Source organism: Manacus candei, unplaced genomic scaffold, assembly GCF_025592945.1.
Source record: "Manacus candei isolate 608988 ecotype Guabito, Panama unplaced genomic scaffold, ASM2559294v1 h1tg000003l, whole genome shotgun sequence".
Taxonomy (NCBI): Eukaryota; Metazoa; Chordata; class Aves; order Passeriformes; family Pipridae; genus Manacus; species Manacus candei.
This window is the reverse complement of record NW_026138051.1, coordinates 1,660,980-1,678,323: the sequence shown is the minus strand read 5'-3', so window position 1 is coordinate 1,678,323 and position 17,344 is coordinate 1,660,980.

The following is a 17,344-nucleotide window of genomic DNA, read 5'->3' as shown; positions in this document are numbered from 1 at the left end:
GATGCACGAGACAGTAACAGGAACTTTCTGCAACTTCCCTCCGCTGTTCCAACACCAACCGTACAGAACCCCCGAAAGAGTCGCCCGGCCCTGGCACAGCCTGCCCGGGGCAGGGGTGGAGTCCCCACCCGCGGCGGGGCTTAAAAGCCGTGTAGATGTGGCACTTAGGGACATGGCTTAGTGGCGGGCTTGGCACTGCCAGCTTTACTCGATGGTCTTAAGAGTCTTTTCCAACCTAAACGATTCTGTCATCCCACCGCCTCAGCTCCCGCACGGGCACCGCACCGGGCATTCCCTCGAGCCCCCCGGGGAGGCGAGAGTCCCCGGGAAGGGCAGCCCCGCGCTCGGTGCGGGGTGGCACCGGGGTGGAACGAGCGCCCTGTGCCGCGGGACGGTGCGGGCGAGCCCCGGGTGCTGCGGGCACCGCCTGTTCACCTCCCGCCCGTCCCGGGGGGCTCCGGGCGCTGCAGCCCCTTCCCCCGGGCCGGGGATCCGCCCCCTCCCCGGACTTGTTGCTGCGCTTTGGTTGAGACGTCGCCGCTCTCTTTCTTAAATAAATAAATAAATACAAAACCCCTAAACAACAACAAAAAACCCACCCAAACCAAACCCCACCAGCTCAGAGCATCTCTCTTCTGCCCGTTTAAAACTTGGCGACTCTTTCCCCCAGTGTTTTCCATACAGATCCAGTAGCCCACCTTATTTACTGGTTATGGTGGTCACGCTCCTGTTTAGGTGTTAGATTGGAAATCAGACATGAATTGTAAAACTCTAACTTGCTAATTAGCTGCAAATAAACTGTTCATTAAGGGCAAATTAAAATCAAAACACACCTTATTGCTACTCTCTGACACACAATTTTGAAGGCACATATTGTTTCAAACTACAGCCTGTATCACTGGCACAGCAAATTGAGATCCTGAAAGGTTTCTCTCCAGGATAAATAATTAAAATATATTCTACTTTAATTGACATTATAGAGGATACAAATGAGATTTTCCTTTTAGAAAGAAATAGCAGTTTCTAAATAAAGCTTTGCAGGCTGCAGAATGGAGGTTTCAACCAAATGAATAGTCATTACTACCTTTTCAATGATGTGGGCCTTTTGATCAGAAAAGAAATTAGCTCTAAAGGACAGACAATAGGAAGCCTGCCCTGCAATAGAAAGAAAATTAGATGGCTAAGGCTCTTAACAACACCTATTTCTATAAACCACGGAGCTTCTTGCTTTTCAATTACAGCTGTTCATTTCATATAAGGAAAGTGGAAAAACACAGGGGGGAATATAAACTCTGTTGCACCAAAAAAAAGCCCTAGTTGGGGCAGGCAGCCAGTCTTCCCATTTCCCCTTTGTTTTTGTTATAATCAGTTAACCAATATTACATGTTTTATAATGCTCAGACTATCCAGCATAGGTCAGTCAAGACAGACTGCATTCAATAAAAGAACTAGTAAAATATAAACTTCAAGTTAGGTAGTTGAATGTTTCCACTGCACATCAAATAATATATTTGGCACATGCATCTCATACTTGTGTGCATTCTTCAGGGGAAAAAAAGCAAGACTGAAGAACTCGAGGGAAAAAGAATGCTGAATAACACACTTATCTTTTGGTTATAGCTAAGAACTAACTAAAGTTCTTCTGAATTCAACTTATTGTTCTTTTGTTACTCTCAGGACTGACAGATTATTTCAGACATGTTCTCCCCACATCACTTTTAAAGCATACATCTTAGATATTTTAGAAATCATACTCCTGCTCTTAAAAGTGGGAAATTAACTTATTGTGTGATAACTTGAAAATATGGGTTCTCTTTCAAGTTATTTCGTTTGAACGTTATTTTTGAACGTTGTTATTTCTCCTGAATATCAAAATAACACAGGTTTTCTTCTAAATCTGAGACACAATCATAAAAACACTCCTTTCTTCCTCCACCAGTTCTCCCTAGCCATATTTTTATGATTAGGTGTAACAAGAGGATGATAATTTGCTGTTAGCCAATCAATATACTGTAATTGAAATAACCTTTCAGTGCTAATTTAAACACATAATAACCACAAAGCTTATGGTAAACAAGTCCTGTTCTCATGTTGACTCAGCTGGACTATAGGGATTTCTTTAAGAAATAACATAAAATCACAAAGATTCCGTATACCTCTTTTATTTTTTCATTCTATCTATCTATCTACCTACCTACCTATCTATCTATCTATCTATCTATCTATCTATCTATCTATCTATCTATCTATCTATCTTTCTTTCTTTCATATTTTCTTTTTTTTCTCTTACTCTTCCATTCTCTTTACTTTTCTCTTTCTTTCTCTGTTGTACTATTTGTTTGGAAATCAGGCTACATGGTTAATTCAAAGGGGTGATCAAATATATATGAATTGGTTTTCCTGTGATAAGGTGTCTTATAATTATCCTTTTCACTCTTAAACAAGTGAGTGTTCAATAAAAATTACTTTCCCTGTTCAGAAAACTAAATCTTATTTGTCTTCTACCTAGAAGTGATTTTATATGAAAGACAAATGACAGCTTTTTATTCAGTGTCTGTGATACCCTTCACTCCTGTTTTTCCCTGTGATATGTAAGAATAAACAGTAAGATATCACTTAATCTGTTAAGAATGACCTCCCAAAACTGAAGTCACTAATGTCTGTATTTGAAATAATCTCCCTGCTTGAGAGCAGGTAGAAGATTATGATGAATGCAAGTCCCTGCCTCACTTTTTACTGGAACAAAACTTGTATTTGTTTTGTAAGATTTTAATCACAATATCTTTTTATTTGAAATTATTTGGGCTGACTGAAGTTACCCCAACAAACTGGTGGGAAAAACTTCCCTCCCTGCAAATAGGCAGCTCGAGTGTCCTGTAGACTTTGTGATTTTCAACACAAAACCCACATGAAGATCTGCATCACTGAGGGGATCAAGAACTTAGGACAACCCAGTACTGGTGTTCCAGTTCTCAGCTCAGACCTCACAGGGATGTTTTACTTCTGCTACTGCCCTCAGTCCCTGGAAACAAGGCGAGGGTAAAGAATTGTCTGAAGGAGAACAAGGGAACCTGAGCTGACCTTGACTCTCAGAATCTGAAAATCTCACCTAAAATTGTTGTAAGTAATTAACAATTACTTGCAGAGCAACAAGATTTTGGAGCAAAGCTCTGCTAAGTATAGAGAAGTAGGGAACTTAAAGAGCTTGGAAAATTACAAAAATTGAAAATTTGAGTGGGACTGTGCTGGAGGGGTTGGACATGACTGTCACTACAAGACATCAATACATGCTCATTGTTAGCAGGGAGAGGTTTCAATTCCTTTAACCATCCCAGTCCATGTGGTCAATCATGAGAGAACTTCACTAGTCCTGAAGATCCTTTTTGCTCTTTTTCTCCCTAACACATATTGATAAATGAGGGCAATTTGTGCTCCCCAGCCTTCTGTAAAGCAAATATGCACATAGATGTACAATAGAGACAATTAACAGAAATGGAACTCCCTGAAGAAGCAGTTTTTATATGGAGTGTTTCCATGGTACAAACATATTTCTGACCTGAACATGAGTCACAAATAACTGCATAGTTTAAATTCATATTCACCACTCATCCTCTATTTCTATAATACCTCAAACAAATTACCTGATGGCCCAGGTGTCTCCCAAGAACTGCTCAAATGCCAGTCTTGCTGGACAGTGCAAAGGCTCATGACTAACCACCATCAGAATTCCCTGTTCCTTAGGGATGAAAGGACTGCTTAGGGTTGTGATCAAAGAGCATGTTCTGGAGGTTCCTCTTCTCTGTGGTAGGGGTCCAGCTCTTCACTGACTCTGTAGATAACAACTCTTATGAAAGGGCAAATGCAGCTGGCACTTGGAGGGGAAAAACTTATGCAATGATACAGAAGTTAAGGACTTGAAAAATAGGTATTTCAGGGGCATTTTTTAAACAGGTGAACGAGTCACAGAATGTGCATCTAGAGGGACAGAGTGGATCTTGTTGCTGGTGCACCCATCGTGGTTTTCACCCAAAGAATCCAACCAAAACTCCTTGGTTAAGAAGCCTTTTTGATTGCACTGGACTCCCTTCTCCAGACCCATCAGGAACACGTGCAGAGGACTCACTGGGAGATGGTGCTCCTTGCTCTGTGTTTCCAGGGAGATCAGACATTGGTTCTAAATGTATGTGAGGGTCACAGAATGCTCCTGATGTTAGAAAAGGGTAAAGAACCCATGAAACACAACCTTATTCTGGCAGAAGAAAACAAAAGGCTACTCAGTGAGTGTAGCATGGAGAGGAAAAGGGGCTCTGGTTTGCAGTCCTGAGGCTGCTGCTGGAAGAACCCTGTTAGGAAGTGAGAAGGAGAATGCTGTGTGATGCAGGAGGAGCCACAGGGGAAAAAGGCTTCAGAAGGAACCCTTTAGTGGTTGAGAAGGGAAGCCAGAAGAAGGGACACCGTGCTGTTTGTGGTTTGTTTCCCTCTTGCTATCTTTTCCTGCCACTGTCCTCCTGGCACACCCCATTCCCACTTTTGCAAAACAACCCACCATTATAAGGCTCAGTTTCTCTTTGAAAAGGATTCCATAAACCCATGGGAAATAGTGTAACCTCACAAAACTGTCACACTCTGCTTTGATTGAACTTGAAGACCTCACAAACGAGGTTTAGCATTCAGAACTGTATTCTACAGAGGTTGTTCAATCCATAGATTGTCTGGTCCTATTTATTTCTTAGAGGATATTTGAATTGCAGCTGAAAAATAATTGTAGGTTGTGAAGAAAATAGGTGGTGTATAATATTGTATAGTTTATCTAATTTTAATCAGTTCTAATGCAGATGATTCCTGCATCTGGTTTCCAATTTCTGTACAAAAAGTCCAGGAAGACTCAAGCCTGCACTGTTTGCACAACAATGGCTCCCAGTATAGCTGATGGAAAATTACTGGGAGGTAGTTTTGCCCTAGTGTTGCCCTGAAAAAACACACTGTTCTTACCAACAGTGTCTCTGCTCCTCATTGCAGGATCAATTGAGCTCAACTGCAGAAGAGTGGCAGCCCTCTCACACAAAGCACTGCAACATTCATATACAGCCCTTACATAAAAATGAGGACCTTAGTCTTCTATTATCCAGATTTCATAAAATAAAGTGAACTGCAGGTTCCATTTTGATGATTTTATAGCTCTTCCTGCCATGATATTTGAATATAATATAATAATCCTTACAATTTTTACTCAACAGAATTCCATGGGAGGTGAGGAAGCACTAGCTCTGTTTACAGATGAGAGATTCAGAAAATCAGCATAATAATAATAATGTGTGAAATCTCTCTGAAATACTTAGGAAATTGTGGAACTAGATTTCTTGGACTAAATCAGAAATCACATTAGCCCAGGGCTTGATAATTTTGCATATCTGTAAGTGACCACAAATATCACAAGCTGAAAAGTACTCAGAGCAAAGGTGAACTAATAGAAATTACAGTCAGATCTACATTTTGTAACTCCTTGGGAACATTCCAAATAAAACACCAGGACAAAAGAATCCAGAAACAGGAGAAACTGTTATCAATTCCCTCTAAAGCTCTACACCTTTGTAACCTGGTTCAGTAATATGTAAAGAATATGAGCTGGGGAATGACTAGAATGATGTAGAAAATATTCTACTGCAGTATTTATAGTACCAAAAAAAAAAAAAGACAATGAAACTTTCTAAAGAAAGTTTAAAAAGATGAAACAATAGCAGTTAGTCTGAAAAAAATCCCAAATCATTAATTTCAAGCCCTCGGGTGCTCCTCAAGTGCTGCCACAGGAAGCCCAACCACCAGGTAGAACATTTGCCTGGAGGGGAAAAGTGCTTCTGTTTTCCCCCATTCAAAACTAATCACATGCCATAGAACACATTTAAATTTCAAGTGTTATTATTCCTTTGGATTTCCTTCATTTTAAGTGTCTGAGGAAACTGAGACCTACAGAGAAAAGGTGTCTGTGCTGTCCTATAGCATGAAAATGCACAATCACAATTAAGCAACACTCAAACTTCCCAAACTAATCATTTTCCATTGGCAGCTCTTACACCATGACTGGAGATTAATCAAGTAAAGACCTGAGCTTGAACCAACTGCACATTTTTAAGGTTTGCTACCCTTAACTTGGGAAAGCTGCACAGTTCCACATTGAAGTCTGATATAAATCCTGCTGGATTGACACAGGATTGAGATTTATGCTGTCATAGTTTACTTAAAAAACTTTGCTGGAAGATGAAGAGCAAAGCCAAGTTCCACTGTTTGCTGCCACGTGCTAACTTTCTGCTCAAGAAAGGACAAGACTCTCTATTTTGAAACGGTAGTTAAAGACAAACATGATCAAAATTATAGATGATAAGATATATAGTCTTCTGGATAAATTATCTATTGATGCAAATATTAGCAAGCCATTACACCATTGACTTTACTCCACCTGCAACACACAGTGTAAGAAAATACATCCTACTACTTTTTTTTTTGGGGGGGGGGACACGCATATAAGTAGTGCCTTTACTCAATCTTTATAAAATGAATAGAAGAATGAAAATTCAGTTCAATGAGGTTACCATTGATGGGATGGTTTTATAAGTGGCTTCAACTGACTGTTTCAAACGAGTTAAATTAATAGGTGTCTCCACCTGCATATTCCCTATGAGGAATAGGAATCCATAAATGAAAATTACAACATGAAAATTAAAAAAAAATATTAAAAAAAAGAGAAAATTAAAAATTAAAGAAAAAAGGTAGCATACAGCATATTGTCACTTGTTTGATATGGTTTCTATGTAACAGGAATGTGCCCAGTGATGTTAATAACAGCAACGTGCAATGTTTTGTGCAGATGTGTCCATGTGAGCAGAGACCGGGGAAATGACCTTAAAAATGTAAATGGCTGAACGAGAACAGGATTGTACACAATAAGGTAAAACCATTTTAGCACCAATACCGAAGCGGTATGAGCACTACTTGGGATTTTTCGATCTTCAAGACTGCAAGAGAATTTATAATCCGCGTGAGAAAATAGCAGGATTTATGTGCATACGGGCTGTTAGGAGGTGTGAATGGCCAGCCAGATTTGCATCGGTTTTTGTGAATGGCCAGCCAGATTTGCATCAGATTTGCAACAGACACACAAATTAAGCTCCCTCCTGCATATTCATACCTGCATATGGTACCCATATTCATGTGGGTGCCACACATAAAGTCCAATTGTAACACACCTAAAATCAAATTAAATTCTAAACCGGAAGAGCTGGTGTAAACACAACTATCACTAGGTTGCCAACGTGAAAACTAGATCTTTTTATTATTGAAATCGAGCTATAGCTCACTCACACCTTGGGTACTATTGAGGAACAAATGAGTCATGACGGATACCTGCATAGTTCGATATCAAGTTGAAATATTCTGCTAGATGGAGGATTTAATCTCGTTTGTTAAGTAAATTACTATCTTTGTTGGCATCGTTCTTGAAGATAAAGAATTCGGTTTTAGAATGTTTCTCATGAGGTCAAAATCAGTTGCATAAGAACAATTATGTTTGGAGGAGCCTCACCAGGAACTGAACAGGAGCACATCGTCTCGGCAAACAAGCTGTCTGAGTGCCGAGTGAGATCAGAAAGCGAAGAGTAACTCCTCTGAAATCTAGCAAAGCTTGCATGTGTTATGTAGATAAAGACTAAAAGATGTAAATGAAGTTAAAATGCCAGAAGTGCTTTGCTGGAATTTGCCACACAGCTTCCATGAATTTTGGGCAATGTGGGGAGGTAGCAAGCTCACGATATTTTATTGTGGAAGCAGACTACATAAAGGAACTCAAGAAAATTGGAATTATACTCACTCCTTTCTGAAAAAAATGAATAAAAATACCATCTTGAATTCTTACTGTTTTCAATAACTTACTGCTTCCTAATTCATTTCACTCTTGCACTGAACATTTTTCTTTTTTTTTTTTTACATGTTCTGTTTTTTAGCTAACACAGCTCAGGTATTCTGAGAGTTAAATTTAACTGAGTTACTGCATGACAAATATGTTTTTGTTGTAGCTGTCACAATGATAAGTACTTTGATAAGCAGTCATCTCTCTTTTTATTATTTAATTGGCTTCTCAGATTATCTGGAGGAAGGAAATTCCCTTTCTCTCTGCTTACATGATCTGTAGGATATTCCTGCTGTCATGTGTGGATTTAACTAACATTCCTGGTCTCACAGCACCTATTTTCTTAAAAATATTTACACACCTTTAGTTCTGCTGTCAGGAGGCCAAGTGCCAGATTAAGAGCATCCTCATATGAGTGTAAATCCAACGACAGGTGACTGATGCTGAGTTAATTTACATTTATCTCTATACCACTGAAATCAAACCAGAAATGGGAAGGATCAGGCCTTATATCTTTTACTATGTGCTGATTAAAACAGAACTGCCTTTAAGAAAAAAAATTAAATCACAATCCTCCTTAATAATCATCAAGCTTTAGATGAAGCCTAACAGTAAAATTTGATTACAAAAGGACAAAATTGTACTTCATTTTCCTCAGGAGTTACTTACAGTCATTTTAAAGTCAGTTCACTACCTAAAGCCACTGGTTATCTATATGAAAAGAGTAACTAAATTGTAGGTGTTTCTTTATTCCAGCATGAATTGACATGTTCTAACAAGACAGTTTGTTTGCTTTTATTGTTCAAGAGCCCCAAAGCCTTTGCTGTCTGCTTCTCCACTTGTCTTAAATGTTTGATTAAGCACTGTGAGAATTGTCAGTATTGATAAACTTCTTTCCAGTACATTAAGTACTCTAATCCTTTACATTCCTACTCCATCTCTATTGCCAAGTCAGTCAGCTTCCTTGGCACTTGATTTTAGGCCAATATTTGCATTAGAAGTGGTCTATAAATAAAAATCACTGCAATAGCAGAAAAAACTGTTTTTCTGAAGACTTCTGACAGAAACAGTATGTGAAAGGCTCTGCTTGTTCTTCTGTAATCTCAGGAATTAAATAGCTATCAAGTGAGGTGATTAAAAGGGGTAAGCAAACTGAGCACTCCTCTTCCCAGTTTTCTAAAAACCTTAATTTTGATGAGTGACAATGCTGTTTATCTTTCCTTCATGAGATTGAACTAAGCAGGAGGCTTTTGGTGTCTGTACTGTATTTTGGATTGGACTGCATGTTTATTGTGATAATTTCCATCGAAGGAGATTCAAATTGGGCAGTTCAGAACTCAGTATGAACTCTGTCAATTTTTTGGCACTGCTAGGGCCAGCATTTGGTTTTTATTTTTTATTGTGTTCCTTTCCTCACTGCTCTCAGATCAAAATTTCTGCATCAAGCACAGGATGTGTCAAAATCTGCTTTTTCAATGCTTAAGAGTTCAAATTTAGAATGCAATGTTGCACAATACAATATTGACTCTGTTTCACTTTATTTTGGTTTTGCTTCTTTGAACTTCACTCCTGTGAATCCTGGGGATGGAAACACATTTCAGGGCAGCAGGGACATGCTGTAAATGACATACATTTGTATCAGGATTATACAAACATAACACTGGCAGAGAACTTCACTAACTCCTCTTCCATATTTTGTGAAAGTGAAACTTCCCTAAACTCAAACAGGTCATTTGGATGTCAGAATTATTTGGGATTTCAACACTAGAACCACCTTGGGAAATATATTCATACAAGCTTAATATAATCTTTACCTTGTCCCAGCTGGTCCAGAACTGGGCCACTTCCACATGGAATCACTTATGTGTGGCTTAGACAAGTTCTTATCAAAGGCTGACCAAGTTCAGTGCAGTATTTGGACATTTTCCCCTTTAAAAGATGATTTGGGAATGCAACATGCAACAGAGAACAAATACCAGTGGTTATCCAGGGCACAAGTGCATATCCCACATCCTAACCCTGGCATCTTTACATAGACTTTGTTTCCAGGCATAGCAGCAGGTATTTTTCTTGAGTAAAGGCAAGGAGGACCAGGCTCCACAGTGCAATTTCATATGAAAATGAAGTGAATGAGATACTTATATCAGGCTCATTTAAAATAAAATAGGAGGGCTGCCTTTTTGTCTGCACTGCTAATAAGAAAAGTATGCCAGAATAGAAGGCAAATGTAATAAGGTATGTCCCCATTTTTCTCAATTTTGCCCAGTTTTCTTTGCTATGATTATGGATGTCATACATAAATGGTATTTCTTCAGGGTGGATTTATTAATTCTGGAGATGTACATTCTTCCAGTACATATATAAGGATTGACCATTTCTACATGGGGGAAGAGAAAGGGTAGAAGACCTACAGAAAACAGAGGGTGTAGCAAAGAACATTGTGTCTGCAGCATTCTTCATAAATAACAGGAATCACACAGAATTGCCAGAGATTATTTTAATGGCTCGACCCTTATGCTGTTATGGTAATTACAGAGAGAGTTTTAAACTCCTCCACCAAGGAAATTCTGCATCAAAATAGGGAAATTTTGTAATTAATTTCAACTGTTACTCAAAATTCTTTATCAGAACTTCTAGGATTAATTAGCTGTAGTACTTTATTTTCCTTCTGGAGAACCATAAAAAGTGCTTTTTAAAAAAAATAGCAGAAAACATGCAGCATATCTAAAATTGGTGCAACTCCTATTGATTTCAGTGAAATGGTGATGATTTACCCCGAATGAATTCCTGGCTAATCTTTTCCACAAGAAAACGACTTTAAGATGAGAGGCTGGTGGAGAGGCAGGGCCATGCTTTTAGGACAGTTAAGGGGATTCAAGCCTACAGTTTACCTGCTGGGTTAGGGAATCAGGTTAGTTTACACATGTCCAGAGTTTCTCAGTCTGCCCTTTCTCTCCTTTGGGGAAATTCTGCCTATTTATGTCCTGCTTCTGCACATCCAGCCTTAGGTCAGAGGGGCAGCAGGTCCCTGAGCAAGCAGCTGATGCCTCTCGTGGCTGTGCCCTGATTTCTGCCTGCAGAACCGTGGCCATGCCTTTAGCAACCCTGGGGACTCACAATGCCACTGGAAATCTTCAGGTTCAGAGCCAGGTGCTGAGCAACAGGTTTGTAGAACTATTTTGACTCCTCCTCCTTCAGCCACAGGGCTGGAGAAGCAGAAACCGAGCCCGTTGCCTCTGGTTCTGCCCCATCAGCACAGAGCTTGCCCTCACCACGGTCAGCAGCAAAGGCTGAACTCACTTAAACTCTTTTGTCATCAGTTAGTAACTAGCTGTAATGCTGCCTATTAACTTCAACAGAAAAACTCTGTGCTACCTGTCCAAGTGGGATACAATTTGACTCTGGATTGCTGAGTGCACAGAACTAAAAGGTCTGTTTGCAGAGCAGGGGGGGCAGGAGGTGTTCTCTGTGCATTGGCTGGAGGTGGAGATTCTCCATCAGTGAGAGGCAATAAGGTATTGCCTGCTTGTGGATTTGGCACCTTCTTGTTCTCTGTAAATTCATATTGTAGCTTAATGCTCACTTTATAGACAAGCCCTTTATAGACAAGCTCCAAGATAATGACTCATATTAAAAGAGCTGTTATTTCTTTACTAGGAATCTCCTCTCTCGCTCTAAAGTGTATTAGAGACAGATTAGAGGGAAACCCTCCAAACCTGCTAAGCAGTTGTAAACAAAACCACCAGGGTTATTATGCACACGAAAATAATGATACAAGAGTTTTCCAAGCATGATAACATCTCTCCTTGTATCATACTAAATTAATAACATCTCTCAAGCACCTGCCTAAACCAGAAGTCTTTCCAAGAGACTGAGCACAACCTCTCTCATTAAATCAGCATTCAGGGAGCTAACTAGCAGATGCTGCTGACATGAACCCAAATGTAATCTCTTTAACCTTGTCCTGTGGGGAGCAGACAAGTCATGACCGAGTAATTCCAACTAAATTAGATTTTATGTGAAAGTGTATAATCTAAATTAAATTTGATTAAAATGATTCACTGATTTGTGTTTGCTTTTAAAGGTCCTAATGTAGCCAAGGTGACCAGTTTTCAGTAATCTGTGTAATCAGATTAATTTGTTTTTACATGCTTTGATCGAGATTTTTTATCCTGTAGATTTTTTCCTATTAATCATATTTGCTTGAATATCCATAGATAGATTGGGTGGTTTCTATTCAGATAGAGGCTCACTGTAATTCAATTTTCATTGTGTTAATGGGATCTAACTGTGGTGACTATGAAGATGTGTTATGTAAAATATCAAGGACTAACTGCAAGGAGAGAATAATCAGTTCATCAATATGGAATGCAAAAGATTGTAGAACAGGGGAATGGGGAGAGACCAGAGGAAAGATCCTTTTCCTCTTCTCCCATCCCCAAAACCCTCTTCAGTGGGAGACTTCACTCAGCACAGACTCAGGGCAGCAATGGGAGTGGAATTGTGCAGCTGCCTGTTTGTGGAGTGATAAATTCCCCGGGCTTAACCCCTTCCCATCCTCTTCCCCTACTGGGAATTGGGGCAAGTGGGAGGAATCTTGGTCACTGGCTTTATTACATTTTTAAATCTTAATTGAATACTGCTTGTACTGGTTAGTGACTGTGTTCTCAACACTAATCACAGTCTGCAATCAGCAAACAACCTATAGGTACTAATAGGGACTTATTGAATTAAAGTGACAATTTTATTCACTGTATGAAGTCAGGGGTTGCTGTGTGCTGAGTGTGGCTGCTTTAATGGGAATGGGAAGGAGATCATGGGCTCTAGACAAGGATTTCTGTAATTTTTTATAAGAAGATGCTGGTGTCATTTTTTCAGATTCTATTTCTTTCTCTCTGGTGCCTGATGGCTTTTTTTTTTCATTCTTGAACATCAGATATTTCCACAGTTTGATGGCCTTGCTACAAATCCACAGTGAACAGGACTTACTAGAAGGTTACAGCTCATCTTTAGAGACATTAACAGATCTGAAGCAGTGCCTGGCTATGTCAGTAAGAAAAACCTCAGAACTGCAAAAGGAAATGAAGATGTACTAATAGCAGTCCCACTCAGGTGATGCTGCTGCATAACTCTCCTGTTAAATTTTGGGTCACACACATATTAAACTGCTGACTACTCCAGGCAGAATATTAGAATTAATCCAAGGAAATGAGGTGTTCAGTGTTTTCTCGGCACTTTATTCCTTTAGGCTGCAGTTTTCCCACCCTAAATTACCACAACTACAGCTTTTTGCTCATTTCTCCTCAACAATGACACAACCTTTGTAGACCAGACATTTCACTAAGCCCCTTTCTTGCCTGTGGAGCAAAACCCTTCAGCTCATGTTTAATTTTAAGTGTGGGAATATCTTCACAGATTTAAATGGGATTCTTCAGAGGCTTAAATTTCAGCATGAGTTTCTGCTCTTCTCTGAAGTGGAGCAGAGGGAACTCCCCTCTTCCTCAAAGACTATTGCCTGAAATCTACTCTGTAGTGTTCAATAATTTGTTTAACATGTTCTCTCCCCTGACAGCATCTGTGGTGTTAAAACTCCTATGAAGAGAATAAAAGCCCGAGTCAGTGAACTGCTCCTTCTCTGCTTTCTCTGCTGGAAACTAAGCAAAGATATTGCACCTCAGCATCTGCACTGGTTCTGAGCCAAGAGTTTGCTTTGTCCTTCTAGTTTTTATTGAGTGGGAGAAGGCAAAACAATATAAATTGTTTCCTTTCTTTAAAGAATCATTCCTCAGTTTCTTCTTAGTGTAATGACTAAAGAGTGCACTATGCTTCACTTTAACTTCTTAATCTTTGTGTTGTCTTTTTAATTACCAATTTACCAAACCCTTTTATTTTACACCTGAAAAAAAAAATCAGTTCTGATTTTCTATTTTTACTAAGCACAGAGTTCATGGACATTACCCATATTCCAAAGATCCAACATTCAAAATAACCAAAACACAAATAGAAATAGACTGAAACTGTTCCATTTATAGACTTCTGTACCTTCTACCTGTATTTCTGTTGTGCATGGAGCATTATTCTTAAGCAGCCGGGTTGCATTCTGCCTGTTTAACTTCTAATGCCTCTTTTTTTTCCATACCTTGAGGAGCTGCCCTCATCCTCAATTAAAGTGACAGGATTTATGGATGTCAGACTTAGCAAAACTCTTACCCATAAGGTAAATTTTACAGGCATTAGCAAGCCCTAACTCAGTGAGTGGGACTTAATCCAACAGGAGTGAACTCACTGGAGCAGCTCTACTTTTGAAAGTCAGATAGGAAAGTTCTTTAGGGAGTGAGGAAACAAGATCAGATTAGTGTTGTTCCAACAAAGCTTATAATATCCCTTCAACCACATTCTCTTTAAGTTTTGCATATTACAAATGCTCTTTTGCTTCATCTTGGTGATTACCCCAAACCAACAGTGAAGAAGAGAGAACCTGTAGCTCCTGAAAAGCAAGTATTGGCCAGCCTGGTAATCTCACTTATGTTCATTCACATTAAAACTACAGTTTTATGTTTGGGAAGTTTGTGACCAGAAAAGTTAAGTGCCTTGCAGGATTGTCTTAAATTAAAAAAAAAAAAAAAAAATCACCAGTCATTGTTGCTATAAAGAATAGCCCCTTATTTTTCATATCTAAAAGATTGAACCCTTCATGGTGATTAATAAAGTCTGGTAGTTATCTCCTTCTGTCATAAAAAATGATATACAAAAGAAACAGCCTGAAAAAACACAAAGGTAAAACGCCAGCACGAACATTTGTACCGACACTGCTAATTAAGAGACTTAACTTATTATTCTTTAAGTAGCAAAAAAAAAAAGAGAAACAAACAAGTACAATTTGGCAGATTAATTTTATGTTCTGCTCTATTTAATCAAACTATACCTATAGTGAAAATGACAAATCTGACTTGTCAGACTATGGATGATAAGAAAGATAAAGGTCATATATTTTAATGTCATAGAAGGTCTTATTAAAGGAACCCTAATTACATTAGGTATCCACGAAACATTAATTAAATACTGTCTGAAATAATTAGGTCCAAGTTACTGATGATTTAATTAAACTCAGTTTTTTATTTTATAAGAAAACTACAGGTCCAGTATCAGTGTGTTGGCAGGATAATGGATAATGTGTGAGAAGAGCACAACAGTGACCTTGGGCAGCTCCCCTGGAAGGACACTTGGCTGAGCAGCTTGTCCTGCTCCCCACACCCCCTGGGCAGGAACACATGGGGGGAACTTGGTTTATTTCTGTAATGGAGAGAGAGATCCAGCTACAACTCCAGCTACAACTGCTGCATTGAAGAAGGGAGACACTGCTGCCCTGAACGTGGAAAGGATCTTTCCTTCTTCCCTTCTGGACTTTTATTGGAGGGAAAAGAGATTTGAACCAATGTAAATACTGCTTTATCAGAGGAGGGATAGTTAAGATTGTGTATATAATGTATTATAATATTTATTTGTGTAATATTTGTAATATAATTCCCTTCCCCCCATATTGAGTCTTGTGTCTGCAAAACCCCTCTCACACTGGGGTGAGTTGTGGGAGGGGGGGGCTTGGACTTGGGAATTGGATTTCTGGGGGTCTCAAACCATTACAATTTCAAAGTGGGCAGGATCCAGAAAAAAAGAAAGAAGAAAGGATTTAGCTCATCCTCCCAACTTGTGTGAGCTGTCTTAGTCCTGCTGAGATTCCTTGCTAATTTTGGGGAAGATCTTTGCCTTTCAAGTCACAGGAATTCTACAGCCTAAGGCAGATACCCATCTAAAAGCCTGGATTGACATGTCTACCACACCCTCCAAAAGGTTCCAAACCCTTCTTGTATTCCCCTCTCCAAGGGAACAATGATGGAGGGAACAAGCCAATGATTCCTCTGCATGCAGGAGGCTGTGCCACCTCCGGGGTTGTACATGGACAAAGAAAGAATGGCTGGGGCAGCTGGGCTGGCAAAGGGCTCTCCTGGTCTTTTAGGATGAGGGAAACATTGAATGAGTGAGACATCATCCCCTACTGAAAACTGCCACAGAATATACATCAGATTATATAGGAGAAAAAAAAAGAATATTGGAAAGGCAAGAAATATGTACAGTGAGTTTGTGTGTGGAGTGAGGCAGTGAAGGCATTTGGAGGATAAAGAGCATTTTCCATACCATGAGTGGGAACACAGATCACATGGAATTAGAGGGATGGACTCTATAACTGGGTTCTGATCTCTCACCTCCACTGGCAGGATCTAAACCTTCTCATAGAATCATAGAATAAACCAAGTTGGAAAAGACCTCTGAGATCATCAAGTCCAACCCTGGATCCAACCCCGCCGTGGTTCCCAGACCATGGCACTGATCCAGTCTCACCTTCAACACCTCCAGAGATGGTGAATCCACCCCCTCCCTGGGCAGCCCATTCCAATGGCTGAGCACTCCCTCTGTAAAAACTTCTTCCTGATATCCAACCTAAACCTCCCCTGGCACAGCTTAAGACCCAGACAAGTAAAGCTCACACTTCAACTTCTCCTCTTGTAAAATGAAAAGGAGCATCTTTCTTACTTCATAGTTTCTAATGCCTGTGAGTGTTACTCCTACAGAGCAATTCTATCAAAATGCAACATGTTGTTTTGAGAGTTCTGAGGCCCAGAGGCAGCCTGGTGCCTGCAGGGAAGAGCCAGGCTCTTGGAGACCAGCAAACCCCAGGGGTTACACGACACTTTAAACATCCTCCTTTGCACATATGGACAGTGCCAAACTAAGGAAAAGCTTCCAGTGTCCATCATCTGAACAACTAGAACTGGTCACATGTAGCTAAAGAGAACAGGAGAATCAAGTTGTAATTCAGACTTGCAAGCTTCCTAATCATCACATTCCACAGAGAGTCTTTTATTTTCAAAAGGCAATTAACTTGTCCCCGTACAATAAAAAGATTTTTAAAAATGGAAAATACCAGACTAGAAACCTCCTATATGTTATATTGTACAGAGTAAAGCAGATTCAACAAAGATTTAATAAGATTTGACCCATAATAGGTTATAATAAGATTATAACCTATAAGATTAAACCTATAATAAATAAGATTTAACATATCCTCTTAATAAAGTTCTACGAGTTTTAGCCTTGGCTGAAATAAAAAGATCATTGCAGAGCCTATTAAAAATAATAAAATAGAAAAATAATACATTCTTAAACCTACATAATTTTGTCACAACTATCCATTGCCAGGGTATTTGGTTTGTTTTAACCACAGGCATCATCATGACACTTAACAAATACCTGTATTTTAAAAGAGTATAAACTACTCCAATGTGCTAAGGAAATGCTGAGGTGTTGACTTAGCAACTAGTAAATCTCTTAATTAAATCCAGAAGAGGATTTTGCAATAAAATTAACAATTGGCTCATCAGTTGGACA